The sequence below is a fragment of the Lygodium microphyllum genome, chromosome 3 (genome assembly GCF_053477565.2).
Source record: "Lygodium microphyllum isolate KBCC chromosome 3, Lygodium_microphyllum_v1.1.10, whole genome shotgun sequence".
In the NCBI taxonomy this organism is placed as follows: domain Eukaryota; kingdom Viridiplantae; phylum Streptophyta; class Polypodiopsida; order Schizaeales; family Lygodiaceae; genus Lygodium; species Lygodium microphyllum.
In genome coordinates, this window is record NC_141137.1 from 79410180 (window position 1) to 79430482 (window position 20303).

Consider the following 20303-nt stretch of genomic DNA (forward strand, 5'->3'; position numbering starts at 1 on the left):
ATTTCAGCCACATGAAATTGGCTATGTGGATCCAAGCATTGTGGCACCAATGGTAATTTTTACAGTCCCACATGTGCCTTGGAATCTTAAACCAATTTCGGTTCCCAGGGCTCATTTGCCTAAGTTATTAGAACTTTTAAATGAAAAGATTAAAATGTGAATATTGGAGCCATCTTCAGCTCCATATTCCAACCGTTGGTTTACCGTACCTAAGAAGAATGGATCTTTACAATTCATTCAATATTTACAACCCGTTAATAAAGTCACTATTAGAAATGTTGGATCAGGACCAATTGTGGATGAGTTTGCTGAAGCTTTTGCAGGTAGGGCAATCTATTCCATGGGAGACTTATATTCAGGCTACGACCAATTTCAGCTTGCTTTGGAAAGTTGTGACATTACCACAATGAAGACGCCTCTTGGCCTAGTCCACATGTGTACTCTACCTCAAGGGGCTACGAATTCAGTAGCTCACATGATGAATGCTATGCATAAAGTATTGAGGGATTATATTCCTCAATTGACTCTTCCTTTTTTTGACGATGTTCCATACAAAGGATGTGAAGTTCATGAGAAAAATGAAGAACTCCATGAACTTGGATGTCGAAAGTTTGTCTCTATTCATATTAATGATTGTGCTCAAATCTTGTCTAAATTGGAAGAAGTCCATCTTACTCTTTCAGGAGCTAAATCTGTTTTTGGAGTCGAAGAAGTCCTTGTGGTCGGACATATGTGTGGTCTATATAACCGAAAGCCTTCTCCATCCAAAATAGATGCTATCAGCAAAATGCAAGAAGAATGTACAAATGTTTCAGAGGTGAGAAGATTTCTTGGTGCATGTGACTTCTACCTTATTTGAATTCCACATTTTGCCCATGTTGCTGAAAGTCTTTATCAGCTTCTAAGAAAGGGCCAAAGGTTTCTATGGACAAAAGAACACACTCAGGCTATTCGGAAACTCAAGAAAATGTTGATTTCATCCCCCACTTTAAAGAGGGCTAACTACTCTAATGGACAGCCCATTATACTCACAGTGGACACAAGTCCTGTTGGAATAGGATGGGCAGTTGGACAAGACGACCTTGAAGGCAACAGATATGTAATCCGCTTTGGAGCGAAGGTTCTTAATGAACAACAAAGAAGATATGCTCAAATTAAAAGAGAGCTTTGGGGAGTAGTAACTGCATTAAAATGTAACAGGGAGTACTTCATGGGTGCACATGTTATAGTTGAGACAGATTGCCTTCCACTCTTGTGCATGATCGCCAACTGTTCCACTCCTGACATAGCCATGCTAAGATGGATAGCCTATATTAAATCCTTAAATCCTGATTTGAAACATATTGCAGGTAGAGATAATCCAGTTGCTAACATGCTTTCACGTGCCAGATATATGGATGAAGAAGAAATGATGGATAAAGAAGAATCAGACTTTATAAATGATGTTGTTAATGCAGGTACAACAAAAATTACAGCAAGAACAACAAGTTCAGTTGTTAAAACAACTTTTACATCAACAAGAAAGGATGAATCAACCAAAGAAGGACAATGGACAGCTAGTAAACAGCATATTCCATGTTTTGTTATGGTTTGTTCATACTTTAAAGAAGAATATTATGTAGATGATTGGCTAAAATTTGGCCAATTTTTGAGCACTATGACAAAGAATGAAGGTTGGACTAATGAAGAGTTCAAGAGAATTAAGAGAAAAGCCTATGGGTTTTTTCTTAAAGATTGTTACCTTTGAAGCCATGCAAAAAAGAAAGGAAGGGCGCCTGTTCGAGTATCTTAGGAGATAAAAAGACACAAAGACAGGTTATGCAAGAATTCCATGAAAGCCTATTGGCTGGTCATAGAGGCATATGGGACACTTTTGCTAAAATAAAAGAGAAATTTTGGTGGCAAAACATGTATAAAGACATTGAGCATTTTGTTGAATCTTGTCATGCTTGTCAAATGTATTCTATGGTAAAGCATAGAGATGGGCTTCAGCCTACCTATCCTTTATCCATTCACTATAGATGGGTTATTGATTTAGTAACCATGCCTACAGGAATTTGGAACATGAGATATCTAGTACTTGCTAGAGAAGATCTCACAAATCAAGTGGAAGGAAAGGCCTTGACAACAAAGTCCACTAATGTTGTTTGTAGATTTCTACTTGAAGAAGTATTTTGCAGGTATGGATGTGTTGCTAAAGTAATTGCTGATAGAGGGGAATTGGATGCCGATGAGGCTCGCCATTTCTTTGCTCAATTGGGAATTAAGTTATCTCTTACTTCAGCCTACAATCCTAAAGGCAATGGTAAGAGTGAAAGAGGCCATCAACCAATTCTTAAAGCTTTAGCAAAATCATGCAAAGGGAAGTTGAGGGAATGGCCTAAAATGCTACCATTCGCATTATGGACTGATAGAACTACCCATAGTGTAGTGACAGGATATATGCCAGTTGAACTCATGTATGGACAGCCACCCGTTATGCCTATTGAGGAATCCATTGTCACATGGAGTATATTGCCTTGGGATGAAGGCATGAATAGAGAAGAATTGCTGTCTTTATGCATAAGGCAACTTGAAAGAAGGCCAGAAGATGTTAAAACAGACATTGAAAGGCTAAAAACAACAAGACTAAAGAATAAGAAGAGGTTTGACAAGCATCATCGACTCCATCCAAGAGCTATTCAAGAGAATGATTGGGTTCTTGTCTATGATAGCAGCCTGGACAATCAATATAGTGCTCATAGGAAGTTAGCCAAGCGATGGTTTGGACCATATGTTGTAAAAGTAGTACATAATAATGCTACTTACTCTTTGGCTGAAATGGATGGGACCATGATAAAGATTCCAATAGCTGGGAAACAAATCAAACTCTTCAAACGAAGAGAATCTTCAACTTATGAACTTGATGACTTAAATATAAGCCCTCTACTTGAAGACATACAGGAAGAAAAAGACTTAGAGAATGAAGATGAAGAAGAAGCCCCTCCTTGACTTGTAATCTTATGAAATGGCACATGCCGGAGGATGTGCAAGTTAGGAGGGGGTGAATGTCAAAGAGTTTACTGTTCATAGTATAAATCATGGGATTCTTATGAACACAGAAGAGCTTCACTCGAAGTTATATGAGAAATTTGCATACAAAATTTAGACATTGTTATCCAATAACCACCTTAGTTATACAAGTTCTTTTGTACTTAGCATATAATATCATTTATACTTATGAAAAATAAGTCTATTGGAACTTACAACTTGGTCATCTGGAAGAAATTGACAGTCTGCAGGATAAATCACGTTAATTCAGGTATAAAAATATGGTCAGAACCCAAGAAAGATGCAAAAAACTACCAAAAGTCCACTAGGTCCACATGGGACTTGGAGTAACAGACTTAAGTGACTAGCAAGTGACCTAGGCTCGTCAAAAAGTGACCAGGGACTGAGCAGGGAGAAGTCCGCATTTTTTGGCGTAAAATGCGGGCTGCACAGTCTGAGGAAAACTGGAGAGAGCTGGAGCTATGTTGCATGAAATGGAGCATGCAAACTGAAGATCAACAGGCCCAACTACTGAAGATGTAAACATGGTGAGAGCTCCACTTCTCTACCTCTTTGGTCTGACGAAAATGCATGCTGAAACAGTCTATAAAAGAGGGAAATCTGAGAGAAGAGTATTCAGCCTGCTCTTATGCACGACTTCTTTCATCTTGTTTACCTTATTCTTGGTCCAATGAAGCCTGCTAAGTACTTGAGTGACTTTGGGGCAAGCAAAGGGTGAGGATATTGAAGACTTATGGGTTGTTATGGGCTGAAATAACCAGTCATAAATAGGACAGCCCACTGTTATGGTCCATTTTTATGAGCAAAAATGGGATTTTTATAGTTGTAATGGAAGGAAATGACCTCTTTTCTTCAGGACATTGTTCATGAATGATCAGAAGTGCTTCTTCTTGAGTTTATGCACTCGTTTTGAACTTGATTATGGGTTGGAATTTTCTGTTTTAAAACAGGGCTGAAGCTAAAATTATACTTCTTCAATTCATTTCATGTATCTTTGGCCCAAATCTTGGATGCATTTGGATCTATCAACAATATACTTGATCCAAAGGGTTGAAATCCATCTATGTACTTGAAATAAATGCCATTAGAACTTGCATTTGACATTCATAAATGAATTGAGAATCTGAAAATATCCTTTATGATATGATGTATGTATCCAGAGGCATTTGATGTAATCAAGATAGACTTATTCCTTCTATTCATGTATGCTAAGTACATAGTAAAAAGGCTTGAACTCTTCTTTTGTACCTAAATCATTTCTAAATCCCAGATCATATTAAACCCCAATCTATTTTCCCTTCCTGAATCTTGAATCCTAAACTCTTCTTCTGCACTAAAAGCCCCGGTGTTAGACCTTCAACTCTTAACGCGACAACAGCGTTGTTATTGGCATCATTATTTTTATCGCAAATCGTCGCTATCAGCATCGGTATTGGCGTCGGTATCAGTGTCGCAATGCTGATAGCAACCCTGATACCGACTGTTCTATGGCGTCGCCAATAACGACACTTTTTGCAACGATGGGGGAAAATTTTGTTATTTGCATTTTCGTTGCTTTTAACGTCGGTATAAGGCCTATATCTTGTAGTGAAAAGCCAAATACCATGGCATATATTTGATGCAATCATAGGAAGAATAGAGAGTGAGAAACCCCTCCTCTTCATCAAGCTAGAAAGGGTTCAAAGAAATAAAAGGAGGAAGAAGAAGATGATGACCCTGGGGCAAGAGCATGGATACATACCATGCTCTAGAGGAAGAGATGTGTCTTTGCCATGTGTGCCTACCATGCTCTAGAGAAAGGGATGTGTGTCTACCATGTGTGCACATGTAGCCAATACCCAAATTTCTCAAGGTGGCTTCCCACCACAAAGTTGAAGACTCCTATGCCATTTGGGAAAAAAGGAGGAGGAACAGAAGAAGACCAAGACAAAGAAGATTGAAGAATAAAGGAGAAGTCTAGCAAAATAAGGAAAATATAATAGCAATAACAATTTCCAAACCTTGATATTGATGTAGAAAAATAAGAAGGGTTGGGGAGATTCTCGAAGAAGAAGAATAGTAGGAAGAAACATATGAAGAAGGATAAGTAAAAAAGAAAGACCATAGAAAACCCATTAATGCTTCTCTCCTCCCTTGTCCATACCCTCCAATATCCCCCCAAACCCAAAAAATGGCTAAAGTTGGTTCTCCCCTCAATGGCCACAAATTATTTTAGCCTACAAGTGCTTTTCTTGGTTATATGGGATAAACCCAAAAGCAAGATGTGCAAAAGAGGTAGTGAAATTTCTGATAGCAGAAAAGTAGTAGCATGAAGTGCAAAGAGTAGTTGCAACAAGAGCTAAGAGAGACGGTGCAATCATATGTAGAAGAAGGGGCTGCCAACAACATAACAAAAAGTAGGGAAATATTCTCGGGGAAGTTACTATATGTGTATCCTCTACATCACGTGCGTTCAAGACCTATTTATAAATATCCTTATCTAAGAATTTTTCTTGAATAAAACATAACCATTTTCTATTTAATCTATTAATAACCCCTTTACATTACACCCTTTTGTATGTAAAAAATATATAAAAATGTTATTTAAAAAATACCTTATTTTGAACCCACGTGATGCACACATATATTCATGAGTATCTTACCCTAGGAAATATTGCAACAAATGTACAATAATGTGGAGAATTGAGGCATGCATCCTTGAGCTACGAATAAAGAAGTCTATTTGGCTAATGTTATCATAGCCATGAATACTAGAAAAAAGTTTCGATTTCTTCAATATTTGTGTTTTTACACTAAGATCATATTGTAAGCTTAAATTTGTCCAATCTAGCACCATAAAATATTAAGACAGAGACAAAAGTTGTGGCATAAGAAATATATGTCTAACCATATAAATTTTATAAATTCCAAGGTATCATGCCTTCTATGCCTATAGTTACCCTGGCATATAGAAGAAATTCCTTCTCAAGAAAATCAAACCACCCAAGTTTGATGGCAAGGGAAAGGATATTGAAGCCTATGTAGAGGTTTGGATTGAGTTTGCTGAAGATTATTTTTCTACTACACGGATTGCTACTCCCAATCAAGCTATGATATCCAAGTTAAAATTAATAGCAAAGCTCGCCTTTGGTGGAAATAATGGTGTAAAGATCAAGGGGTTTTCGAGGCAATAATCACCTAGGAAAAGCTTAAGGAGGCTCTCCAATAACTTCCATAGATATACCACATCTTAAATATGAATGAATTATTCAACTTCAAATAACTAGGGCTAAGTCTAGAGGCCTACTATTCAAAAATTCTATCTCTTTTGAAATACACTCCACCCATGGACATCTCCCAACATGTACCAAAGTTCTACCATGGATTGAATCCTCCACTAGATACACGCCTCAAAGCGATGCAATTGTCAGACTTGCAAGACACATTAATTTGAGCTAAGCCAATTATCCATGAGCTTCAATCAAAACCTAAGAGTGGAAAATTTTGGGGATAGTATTCTCCATACAAAGGGCTACATGATTTGGGTCCAAGGACACACCAACCTGGCCAAAGGAAGAAGGAAAAAAAAAAGTTGTAAACTTACAAGTGGCCATAATGAAGCACCAAGATATTTCCATTACAATGAGCCATGCCACTTCAAGAGACAATGTCTGATCAATTTTCCAAGGATAGAATCATAGCCATAATCGAGAAATTATGGCCAGGTGGAAGGTTGTTGGTGTAACCCTCGAAGGAATAGAACCTCAACATTGGAGGTAGACATTGAGAGCGAAATAGTGCATACATCCTTCAAGAAGAAGGGGTCAAATCACCAGTTCTCAGTGATCCAAATGCTAGTAACTTACCAAGGTAAAGATTTCAATATTTTGATTAATTATGGGCACTCATTCACCTCACCAAAATGTGCAAGAATATTAGGAATAAACCCTATACCTACATTGAAGTTGTTAGTAAAATTAGCAAAGGTAAAACACTACAAGGATTTGAGCTAGTAGCGACGCTGATTAGCGACAGCGGATAGCGGCGTCGCTATTGGTGTTGCTATTTGTGTCGCTAATAGTGTCGCTATTTGCGTCGCTAATAGCAATAAACCCCATACCTACATTGAAGTTGTTAGTAAAATTAGCAAAGGTAAAACACTACAAGGATTTGAGCTAGTAGCGACGCCGATTAGCGATGGCGGATAGCGGCGTTGCTATTGGTGTTGCTATTTGCGTCGCTAATAGCATTGCTATTTGCGTCGCATTTGTGACGCAAATAGCGACGGGCCGCAGGGAAAAAACGCGGCCGAAAATGAGCGCAGTTTTCATTTCGTGTTTGATCCATTGTGAGTTTTGAGAGCGAGAGCGAGGGAGAGAGCGACCGTCGTGAGAGAAGGAGAGGAAGAAGACTTGCCGCCGCCACCGCCGCTGTTGTTGGCAAAGGAGAGGAGGAGCCTTCATCGCAAAGAGGAGCCGCCCCACGCTCACCATATCTCATCAGTGAGTCTCCCTCTCTCTTTCTTTTGCTTGTTCAAGGTTTAAATCACTCTCTTTTGCTTGTTTAGGAGAGGAAATGAAAGAGAAAGAGAGGGAGAGGGAGAGGGAGAGGGAGGGAGAGAAAGAGAAAGAGAGGGAGAGGGAGGGAGAATCACTTTCTTTTTTGCTTGTTTAGGAGAGGAAATGAGAGAGTAAGAGAGAAAGAGAGGGAGAGGGAGAGGGAGGAGGAGGAAATGAGAGAGGGAGAGAAAGAGAAAGAGAGGGAGAGGGAGGGAGAGTGCATTCTCTCTCTCCCTCTCCCTTTTGCTTGTTTAATGTTTAAATCACTTTATTTTTTGCTTGTTTAGGAGAGGAAATGATAGAGAAAGAGAGAAAGAGAAAGAGAGGGAGAGGGAGAGGGAGAGGGAGGGGAAGGAAATGAGAGAGGGAGAGAAAGAGAAAGAGAGGGAGAGTGCATTGTCTCTCTCTCCCTCTCCCTTTTGCTTGTTTAATGTTTAAATCACTTTATTTTTATGCTTGTTTAGGAAATGAGAGAGAAAGAGAGATAGAGAGGGAGAGAAAGAGAGGGAGAGGGAGAGGGAGGGGAAGGAAATGAGAGAGGGAGAGGGAATCACTTTCTTTTTTGCTTGTTTAGGAGAGGAAATGAGAGAGAAAGAGAGAAAGAGAGAAAGAGAGAAAGAGGGAGGGGAAGGAAATTTAAGATAATAGACTTATCGATAATGGTATGCAATATGCTTTGCCATGGGCCACGTACATTGGTGACTCTTTAAGATGGCTTAAAATTGGTCATGTCCTTCATAATGTCCAAGTAGGGGATCTAATTGTGATATGCATAATTCATTGTTTTTGTATTAACTTTATAGGCATAACAAATTAGAAATCATGCCAACTAGTCAACGGAAGGACTAAAAGAAAATGATACCCTAGCTAATGGTCATTACGGTACTTCATCAAAATGAACCCAAAAGTATTGTTATAGAAGAAGAATCCCTTAAATTGAGTATAGGATATTTTCTCTCAGGTCTTATGACTATGAGTAGAATTGATTGAAATAAATTTTATTACTATAGTTGATAAATTTCATAGATGGCATTAATTTTAATACGCGATCCTAGGACAAAAAAACCACATTTCTAAGATGCTTTTTGTTGAGACTGATTTATTATTAGACTAAGAGATTCTCAATGATGCTCAAAATGGATTACTTATACTCAAAGCCCTCTAGTGCAGTTTTTTACAATAACGAATAATTATCTACCGTGACAAACAAATCCTTGAGCATGATACAAGGCTGAGATATAACATCGGAAAATCTCTCAACTACTATGTAACTTGACGTACATCTCCATAAAGCTATGGTCAACTTGACGTATATCTCCATAAATCTCTCAACTACTATGTAACTTGACGTACAATGGAAGATTTATGGTCAACTTGCAACTTGACATACATCTCCATAAAGCTATCCATTTAAGCCTCGTTTGGTGTAATGTAGATAAGATGGAAAATGAAGAAGGTCTTATTGTTCAAGACCGCGAGACGTATATTAATCATCGTGTCCCATGTCCTTGCTCTCAATGCAAGTTGGCAATTAAACGAAAACGCCGATTGTCTATAGAACACGTACGACAATTTGGGGAGTTTCAATCTGAGATCATTGATCAGGCGATTGCGGATTTTCAGAAAATAGTAATTTGAAGTTAATATTAATCAAGCATTGTACTCGCAAGCTAATTGAAAACCATACACAATAAGATTGGGTCTTGTTGGCAAATTTTCTATCCAGGGGGTGATGTCTCGACCCAAGGGGGAGTGCACCCTTTGCGGCCAATTAGAAGAGTTCATGGACGTGCGATGGATGGATTGCAGGAGCCAATCCAACACTCACAAGGCCCATCTATACCGTCAATGCCAAAGGAGACAGACAACCTTCCCGACCTACCTACAATCTTGGAGCCTGAGATGGAGGCAATGATCGATGCATTGATTCCCATGGATGTTGAGACATCTGACCCGCTTAGAGAGGAAGCATCCATACCATTATATGATGGGTACCAAGTATCTCGGTTGAAGACATTGCTTGCACTCTTAAGTGTGCAAGCAAAATACGGTTGGAGCGATACGAGTGTGACTGAGTTATTCAGGTACCTTGCACATAGGCTTCATTGATTTTTTTTTAAAACAGTATTATTGCAAACATTTGTGCTTTTTCAAGGTGTTTTAAGATTTTTTTCAGGTTATTGAAATATCATATATTACCACCTGCAAATACCATGCCTGAGTCTCGTGATGATGCACGACATGTTTTACGGAAGCTTGGCATGGACTACAATAACATCCATGCATGTATCAACGACTACATACTGTTTCGAGATGAATATGAGACTATGGAGACATGTCCAAAGTGTGGTGCTCACAGGTATCGACAGGACTTGCAAGGGCAAACCATCCCTCAAAAAGTTCTCAAACACTTTCCGCTCATCCCCCGCATAAACCACATGTTTTGCACGTTTGGCATGGCAAGCTTGACAACGTGGCATGTGCAGAATAGGTCCATGAATGGAGTCCAACGAATATCAGCGGATTCGCGTACATGGAGCGACATTGACTCTACCTTCCCAGGCTTTGCACGAGAGCCAAGGAATCTTCGGCTCGGTCTTGCCATGGATGGTGTGAACCCATTCGGTCTGCGCTCGACTTCTTACAGTGTGTGGCCTATAGTGCTTGTCAACTACAACATCCCTCCATGGCTTTCTACGAAGAAAGGACATCTCATCCTTAGCTTGCTCGTCCCGGGCTGCTACAAAGTAAAAAATATGGACGTGTATCTTCGTCCATTAGTCGATGAGCTTAAGATTTTGTGGGAGGAGGGGATCACTGTGCAAGATATGAGCAGGCGCGATGGTCGGCAGTCAGCCAACATTCGAGCCATTCTCATGTGGACGATGCATGACTTTTCGGGATTGGGAGAGTGCTCAAGTGAGCAGACCTCCGTTCTCGCTGGTAATATCTACATTTTATTTCATTCAATCAAGTATTCACTAGGTCGTGGCTCGCCTTACACGTCTGGTTACCTCAAGTTATCATGCATGTCCATTGTGTGGGCCACAGTTAGACTCCCGAAGGTCACTAACCATGAAGAAGATGGTATATCAAGGACACGCCACTTTCTTGCCAGAGGATCATGAACTCAGGGAAGGTTTTCTTGGACGACCTCCAGCACGTATGAACGCTGCAAGCTGGTATGAGCTGAAAATGGTAAACCCTGAATCACATCCAAATGGAATGCGACGGTTCTCAATTTTCTACGAGTTGCCATATTGGACCTACTTACAGGTCAACCACTTATTAGATCCCATGCATATTTTCAAGAATGTGGGCAGCTTGCTATGGGACCACATCACAGGAAAGATAGACACTATAGGGTCACGAATGGATTTGAACGAGGTAGGTAAGATGGAGGCGCTTTGGCCACAGTCGAGTGCTGAAGGGGGAGTGTAGCTTCCTCGTGCTCCCTGTGTTTTGTCTACCAAAGAAGAGCGCATTGTGAAGCAAGTAATCAAGTCTATCCGCACTCCGACGAGTATGATACGTTCTCTCAGGTCCGCATTTTCTAAAGATGACCAATTGTATGGGCTAAAATCCCATGATTGGCATAAGATATGTCAGGTTTATGAACAGAATGGATTGTAATTAGCGTGGACATTTTGCAATTTGAAAAGTGGCCATTATTCATAATGCTTTCTCATTTATGGCAGTTTGTCCTACTGATCGCGACGCAGGATGCCTTACTCCAGAAATTCGCGGGGCCATTTACAAGTTGTCGACTTTGGTGCAATGGATCTCATAGAAAGAGATTAAGACGTCCTCTATTGAATCCGCAAGGCGGGGAGCAGTTGAGACGGTTTGTCTCTTTGAGAAATACCTGCCCACTAGCATGCTCACGATACAAGTTCACCTTCTCGTGCATCTTATGGACGAAGTGGAGATTGCTGGACCTGTCCATACATAATGGATGTTCTTCTTGGAGCACTTCATGAAAACCCTGAAAGGCTTTGTGCGACAACAAGCTCGTCCAGAAGATAGCATGGCAGAGCAATAGTTCAAGGAGGTCCATCTGGATTTCTCGAAATAAATTCTGAAAAAAAATGGACGGATTTGCGCGACACCTTTGTGTTGCCGGCCCATTGTGAACAGGTGCAAAGAGTCATTTGCTTGCTAATTGTAATACGACATGGTTTATGTCACAATGGTTTGAACTCGCTTTGTACGTGTTTGTGAATAGGTAATCTTCTATCCAAACCCCCGACAACCTCGATGGTGATATGTTATACCTTCAACTCCTCGAAGTGCGAGAGTATATGATCAAAGTGATGTTCCAGGCATAGATGAAGAAAATATGCAGATAGAGGGGTCGATATTACAAGGGGTGGAGGCCACCGCAAGTTTGGAGCCCGCATCAGCTAACAATGATGGAAATACAGAAGTCCAAGAATTTTTTGAGAACGAGGCAGACTCTTTCTTTTGTGGTGACATGTCTATCGACCTTCCAGTGTATGCAGAGTTGTGTTAGGAGATTAACATGGGACAATAGAATATTTCATTCTTGGAGAATTTTATTACTCAATTCGTTGTTTAGATCTTCCATAAAGATACATAAGATATGCATTTTAAGAGGGATTTTTCAAAAATGATTTATATTACTGTACTTTGTATAGTTTAAATTGATTATTCTAACACCATTTTTTATCTATGCAGGTGACATTTCCAGGATGAGTCGAGGGATGAGCGATGAGGAGTTTCAAGACATGATGGCACTCATGTCTCCAGATCAGCTCACGAGATTCAGAGAGATGGCGGACCAGGAGATGTCTCATTCTTCGTCAGGGCGCTCTATTAGATCTGCTTCAGCGCGATCAGATGCTTCAGCTTCGAGCAGACGATCTCGATGCTCACGACTTGGGCTAGAGGGAGGGACTGCATCGGGATCAGGGGGTGTTGCTGTGGAGACACGGATGTGGTGTCTCCGTCTCGTCATTCAGTTGGAGCTGTGTTACCTCCAAGATTTGTCACACCTGTGGGGACGTCTACTCCAGTTACTCCAGCTTTTCTGCAGCCGTCAACAGGTGGCACCCCTTTGAGTGGCATTCCGAGAGAGGGTACCCCCGTCGGTACACCGGATGTACAGGGGTCTCCTGGATATGCCCAGGAGCGTGGACGTAGATGGGAGAGGACCCATCTTAGGCAGACTCCTAGGGGTTATGGATACCTAGTTGATAGTAGGTCAAGAGCGGTTATCATGAATGATGAGGGGAGGAGGGTGATGGCTTGCATGAGGGAGTTGTGCCAACAAGTTTTTCAGCACAACGTCCTAGATCATTGGAAGAACATACCGGAGGGGAGCAAGGACTACATAGTAGCATCCTTGCACGAGGAGTTTCCAGTGCCAGCCGCAGTAGATAGATTCTCTACGGGCTGGATGATGGATTGCATGCGTGCGTACATGTCACATAGACGATCCGACGCAAGCAAGGCAATCAAGAGTGGGGCTGCAAAGCCCAAGTGGTTAGATGCAGACGATTGGCGCCGACTGAGGGAGGAGGCTACAAATTCGCCAGGACGTTGGAGTCAGCAGCAGCGGGAGGCGGCGAGGGCACGACTTGAGGCCGGAGTGGTGCATCATCTTGGGAGTGGCGGCCACAGGACATATTTGGAGGAGTTTGTAAGTTTCTCTTTTGTTTTGCTTATTTGTTTTTTTGAAATATTCTTTGTACTAACAATCATGTTTCTAACAGTTAGCATTTTGTTTTCTTTGCAGCACTCCATTACAAATCGCGATCTGCGAGGCCTTGAGACTCGATATGCAGAGAGGCACGATCTCAATGCATTGATCGACCGATTGTATAGACGCGGTCGCCCTGTAAGTCACTCATATTTCTTGTCCGTAGTTACCATGAGATATTTGAATGCATTATCGTATGGTGGATTGATATGTTGTTTCTTTTTCTGTAGAATCCGTTCGATGCTCCTTTGCGGCGGGACGAGCTTTCGGGGGATGAGGATTTGTAGCTCACCCTTGGATCCTTGGAGCTCACACACCTTTAGTTTTTAGTCGCCTGATCTATGTAGACATTTTCTATGTATTAGTGATATCCTTTCATGATTGTATCAATCGCATTTTATGCGATCATGTATTTATTTCATGTATCAGTTTTATGATTTCAGTATACATTCTTTTTGTTTGCAAGCGCTTTGTATGCAGTAGTGCAGAAACTATTTTGTATGGCTCTCATACAACACACAGTGCTATATGACTGCCCTGCCACAAAAAAAAAAATTCCCTGTTACCGTCGATATTTGCATCGCAAATTTACTGCTCACGTCGCTATTGGCCTCGCTATGAGCGTCGCAAATTTACTGGTAGCGTCGCTATATGAGTCGCTATTTGCGTCGCTATATGTGTCCCATATAGCAACGCATATAGCGACTCATATTGCGACGTTTCTATGGCGTCGTCAATAACGACACTTTTTGCGATGACGGGGGAAAATTTTGTTGTTTGTATTTTCGTCGCTTCAAACATTGGAATAAGGTCTATATCTTGTAGTAAAATAAGTGATTTTTGCCTAGCAAAACTAACAAAGTAGAATTTAACTTAGGAGGCCATATTTCCAACATGGGATTCAAAGTTATGAACTTGGGAGCCTATGAGTGGTTGCTAGCGGTGGACTAGTTGATTCCCAATTACACTCAAATTCATTATAGGAAAGGCTAAATTGCATTTGAGAATCTAACAAGAGAGCAAGTAACCACTCAAGGAGAAGTAAGAAAATATAGAGTCCAATTGGGAAAAGCTTCTCGAATTGTAAAAGGATTAAGAAAAGGATTGTTTGTCTATTTAATCAAACTTAATAAGATTGAGCAAAAAAAGGAAGCCAAGGAAGAGCCATCTTGGTTAAAGGAATACGCAAATGTATTCCCAAAGAGTTAATTGAACCTCAACCATAAAGGAAAGTTTATCATGAGATTAAGCTAGCACTAGGAGCTACTCCAATTGCAAAGAGGTCATACCCAATGTCTATCCAAGAAGCCATTGAGTTACAAGAGCAACTCAAGAAACTCTTGCATCATACATCAGGTGAGCATCAGGCCCACTAACTCACCACGTAAATCTCAATGTTGTTTCAAAAGAAGAAGGACATAACACCCTCCACCTTTTATCAATTATCTCCATAGTTGAACCAATATAACGTGCCCACATATCGACTATCCAAGCACATTTTAGTGGTCCATCGAGAAATGAATCTAAGCGTCATCGCTCGGCACTCCCATGGAATGTTCTAAGGATTGTCGCCTAGGGTTTTCCGAGTCCGCCTCGCAACGGAACGTTCGTGGCCGAACCCACTAGGATCAACATGAAATCTGGGTTTCTAAGGGTCAAGGTCTCTCGACAGCATTCTAGTGTCGGATTTTGGACATCCTACTTTATGCAAAGATACCCAATCCGAAGCAGATTCGTGCCGCACTTTGTTCAAGGAAAATGGGAAACAAGAGGGATGCGCTGCTCAACCTCTTTGCCTGTAGGGCATAGTCCCATTTCGGTCTCCTAAAATGACAATGAATCAAGTTCTAACTTAGCATTACACTACAAGGATTTGAGCTTCTAGCGACGGCGATTAGCGATGGCGGGTAGCGGCGTCGCTATTTGTGTCGCTATTTGCATGCAAATACCGACGCGAATAGCGATGCAAATAGCGACGGTCCACAGGGAAAAAAAAGAGCCAAAACCGAGCGCGGCTTTATTTCGCGTTTTGTGTTTTGAGAGCAAGAGCGAGGGAGAGAGCGACCGTCATGAGAGAAGAAGAGGAAGAAGACTTGCCACCGCCGTTGTTCGCGAAGGAGAGAAGGAGCCTTCATCGCAAAGAGGAGCCGCCCCACACTCACCATATCTCATCGGTGAGTCTCCCTCTCTCCTTCTTTTGCTTATTTAAGGTTTAAATCACTTTCTCTTTTGCTTGTTTAGGAGAGGGAATGAGAGAGAAAGAGAGGGAGAGGGAGAGGGAGAGAGAGGGAGAGAAAGAGAAAGAGAAAGAGAGGGAGAGGGAGAGGGAGCGGAAGGGGGAGGAAATGAGAGAGGGAGAGGGAGAGGGAGAGGGAGAGGGAGAGGGAGGGAGAGTGCATTCTCTCTCTCCCTCTCCCTTTTTCTTGTTTAAGGTTTAAATCACTTTCTCTTTTACTTGTTTAGGAGAGGAAATAAGAGAGAAAGAGAGGGAGAGGGAGAGAGAGGGAGAGGGAGGGAGAGTGCATTCTCTCTCTCCCTCTCCCTTTTGCTTATTTAAGGTTTAAATCGCTTTCTCTTTTGCTTGTTTAGGAGAGGAAATGAGAGAGAAAGAGAGAAAGAGAGGGTGAGGGAGAGGGAAAGGGAGAGAGAGGGAGAGGGAGGGGGAGGAAATGAGAGAGGGAGAGAAAGAGAAAGAGAGGGAGAGGGAGAGGGAGAGGGAGGGAGAGTGCATTCTCTCTCTCCCTCTCCCTTTTGCTTTTGGAGAGTGTTAGGATATATTGTGAGAGGGAGAGGAAATGCGAGAGAAAGAGAGGGAAAGGGAGAGGGAGGGAGAGAAAGAGAGAGAGAGAGAGGGAGAAAGAGAAAGAGAGGGAGAGGGAGAGGGAGAGGGAGAGGGAGAGGGAGAGGGAGGGGGAGGGGGAGGATATGAGAGAGGGAGAGAAAGAGAGGGAGAGGGAGAGGGAGAGGGAGAGGGAGAGGGAGGGAGAGTGCATTTTCTCTCTCCCTTTCCCTTTTGCTTTTGGAGAGTGTTAGGATATATTGAGAGAGGGAGAGGAAATGAGAGAGAAAGAGAGGGAGAGGGAGAGGGAGGGAGAGAAAGAGAAAGAGATGTATACTCAAATGGATAGCTTTATGGAGATGTATGTCTACTCAAATGGATAGCTTTTGTCTACTCAAGATGTAGTCCACCTGTGTGTGTATATATTGGAACGATAGCATATCCATGATTATGGTAATGGTATGCACTTTGCTTTTTTTATGGGTACCATTACATCGACTCCTTAAGAGGGCTAAAAATTTGTCATACACTTTATAAAGTCTAATTAGGAGATTTAAGATGCACGATAATAGACTTATCGATAATGGTATGCAATGTGCTTTGCCATGGGCCACGTACATTGGTGACTCTTTAAGATGGCTTAACATTGGTCATATCCTTCATAATGTCCAAGTAGGGGATCTAATTGTGATATGCATAATTCATTGTTTTTGTATTAACTTTATAGGCATAACAAATTAGTAATCATGCCAACTAGTCAATGGAAGGACTAAAAGAAAATGATACCCTAGCTAATGGTCATTATGGTACTTCATCAAAATGAACCCAAAAGTATTGCTATAGAAGAAGAATCCCTTAAATTTAGCATAGGATATTTTCTTCAAATGTTATGACTATGAGTAGAATTGATTGAAACAAATTTTATTACTATAGTTGATAAATTTCATAGATGGCATTATTTTTTATACATGAACCTAGGACAAAAAACCACATTACTAAGATGCTTTTTGTTGAGACTGATTTATTATTAGACTAAGAGATCCTCAATGATGCTCATAAATGGATTACTTATACTCAAAGCCCTCTAGTGCAGTTGTATAAGTAATCCTAGTAGAGCCCCTCTAAGATACTCAAAGTACATAACCTAGAGACCGTAGCTAGGTATATAAGGTATAATGGTTGCACAAGAAGACACCTCAATAATTGACTGATCACCACTAAATCCCAAAGAAGAATCGTGTTCCATCCCCTTCAACTCTATATTCATCTCGTAAAGAACTTCATTAATCATAGCATCCTTGTCACCAATCTTTTTGTTGCAATGATGAAGTAACATATTCATCACTTTTCCTTTTAGCATCTAAGGCATTATCCAATCTTTTAGTCGAGTCCAAACATTTAGTCTTCGACTCATGAACCTTATGAACCAATGCTTTTTTTTTTACAATAATGAATAATTATCTACCGGGACAAACAAATCCTTGAGCATGGTATATGGCTGAGATATAACATCAATAAATCTCTCAATTACTATGTCCAATGCATTCTTTACATCAATCAATAGAAGGAAGCTCCAAGAGGTGTGAGCTATGGCTGCCCACAACTTGTTTACAGCCTGTGAGACATGAGAACTAAAGTAAACCCGGAAGAAAATTATCAAATACCTCTGATGTAATGCCCTAAAGGTGCCCAACAATGCCGGGAAAATGCTCGGGAAGCCGGGGAGTGACGGGAGCTCGAAGGAGTTGGATATGGCTGCCGGGAAGGAGACCCAATACAAGTAGGGAGTCGATGGGATGCTGAGAATGCCACAAACCAAGCTCAAGAGTTAGAAAGCAAAGCTCTGATACCAATTGAAAGGGAGTGACGGATCGAAGGTTGGACTTGAGAGCAAGAAAGGGAGATACTAGAAATGGGAACTCTAACAGTCACAATGTGTGATCGGGCCTTCCTTTATTCAAATTGTCACTAAAAGAATAAAGAATAAAGTGATGATGATGGACGCCCGCCACCTGCAGTGTGCAGTGGCGGTGACTGTCACTGTAGTAATACACGGGCGACTAGGCAGAGATGCCTTTACCCCCAATAGGTTGATCTCTGGCAAAGGTGCTAGACGTGTAGTAGTAGATGCCTATCCTGAATCTCCTCAAAGTGAGAGGGTTTCTTTATCCCCTCATCAGAGTTAGACACATTAGATGCTCCATCTACTAGTGAGTCGTCATCAAGCGACGAATCCAATGAGGGTTCCATTACAAAGGATATCTATCAAGTAACTTTGAATGATCCAATAGAGGCTCAGGAGAGGATACGAGATGTGGATATAATTGAGCTAGTCCTTGGCACACTGAATGGTTCATGGCCAATCAAATTAGGTTCCATGCTCAATTTGGAAAAAAATAAGGACTATGTGTCCTTGATTCAGAAATTCCGCAATATCTTTGCTTGAGTTATGAGATGAGCTGAGAGACATTCCTTCCAACCTAGTTGTTCATACTATTCCTCTAAAGGAAGGTAGTTGCCCAGTGTGACAAAAAGTAAGGCATATGCCTTTCAAATTAAGGGACATGTTATTTGAAGAATTAACAAAACTATGAAAAGGTGTCCTGATATGTTTGATACAACAAGGAAAGTGGTGTTCACCAGTTGTTATCAGGAAGAATAATAATAATCAAACTCGACTTTGTATAGATTTCAGAGAGCTTAATAAGCAGACAGTTAAGCATTACTATTCGTTACCATTCAGTGATCAGATTTTGGATCAATTAGCGGGTAGGGAAATCTATTCATTTATGGATTGCTTTGCTAGATACAACCAAATGGCTATTACTAAGGAAGATAAGTTGAAAATGACATTTATCATTATCTTCGGTACCTTTGTGTATCATGTGATGGCTTTTGGGTTATGCAATGCGCCTAGTTCTTGGCACATACAACTGATAAGACTTTTGATGACATCTTCCCAAAGGAATTAAAAGTCTTTATTGATCATGATCTAGGGGCAACCATCACAAGGGAAAGGCAATTGATCATTTTAAGGAATTTTTTTGGGCATTGCAGGCAATTTTGCATTGCTCTTAATCCACGAAAGTGTGTCTTTCTGGTGCCTTATGGATTGTTGTTGGACCATGTGGTTAGTTGAGCTGGTATTGCAATTGACCCTAAAAAGATAAAGGTTATAGTCACTATGAGTCCACAGCATACTCAAAAAGAGGTATATATATTTTTGTCACATCAATGGGATATTATCGGAGATTTATCAATGCACTAGCAGAAAGAGCATTGCCATTGACAAACCTCCTATCTTTTAACGGATTGTTTGAGTGGAATGAAGCCTATCAAGTATCCTTGGAGGATGTAAAGTAGGAACTAATAAAAGCTCCAATTCTAAAAGCACCTAGAAGAGGTAATGTCCCCTATATATTTTCAACATCCACAATGCATAGTATCAGCTTATGATGTTGCTGTTTAGCCCAAATTTGGGAAGAGAAATGGTATCATCCAATAGCCTTTGCTAGCAGGAAATTGGGGGTATCTGAAGTCAACTATACGTACATTGAGAAATTGTACCTTGGAATGGTCTTTGCAACAAAGAAATTTTGGCATTATATTCTCTATGAAAAGGTTATATTTTTTACAAAGGCGGAAGGACTTAGGCTGTTGATGAACAAGTTGTAGCCACCTGACCGTTTAGCAAAGTGGTTAATCACTTTACAAGAGTTCAATTATGAGATTAGAAGTAAGCCACCAAAGCTGCAAGGTATTGTGGAATGTCTTGTGGATTTCAGGGAGCCAAAGGAAATTTTGGCTGAAGGAAGTGACATTGAAGGCTTATTCAAGATTGATACAGCTTCCATCCCTTCCTGGTATGCAACTATAATGCATTATTTATCTATAGGAGGATTTGGGGCTGCTCTATTGAAGTCTAAGAAGAGAAAGATCAAGCAATAATCAATACACATTTTGATTATAGCAGGTGTCTTATATCGGAGAGATGTAGATGATATTTATCATTGTTGTGTAGTACCTGATGAGGTACCATTCATTCTTGAGGAGTACCATGACTCAGCATGTGGAGGACATTTTGGTGGCTAGCTTACTGCCCAAAAAACTCTCCGTGGTGTTGGATATTGGTGGCCATCAATTTTCCAAGATGCTTTCAATTATGTTAAGTGATGTGATGTCTATCAAAGACACAATGCTAGGGAGAATTGTA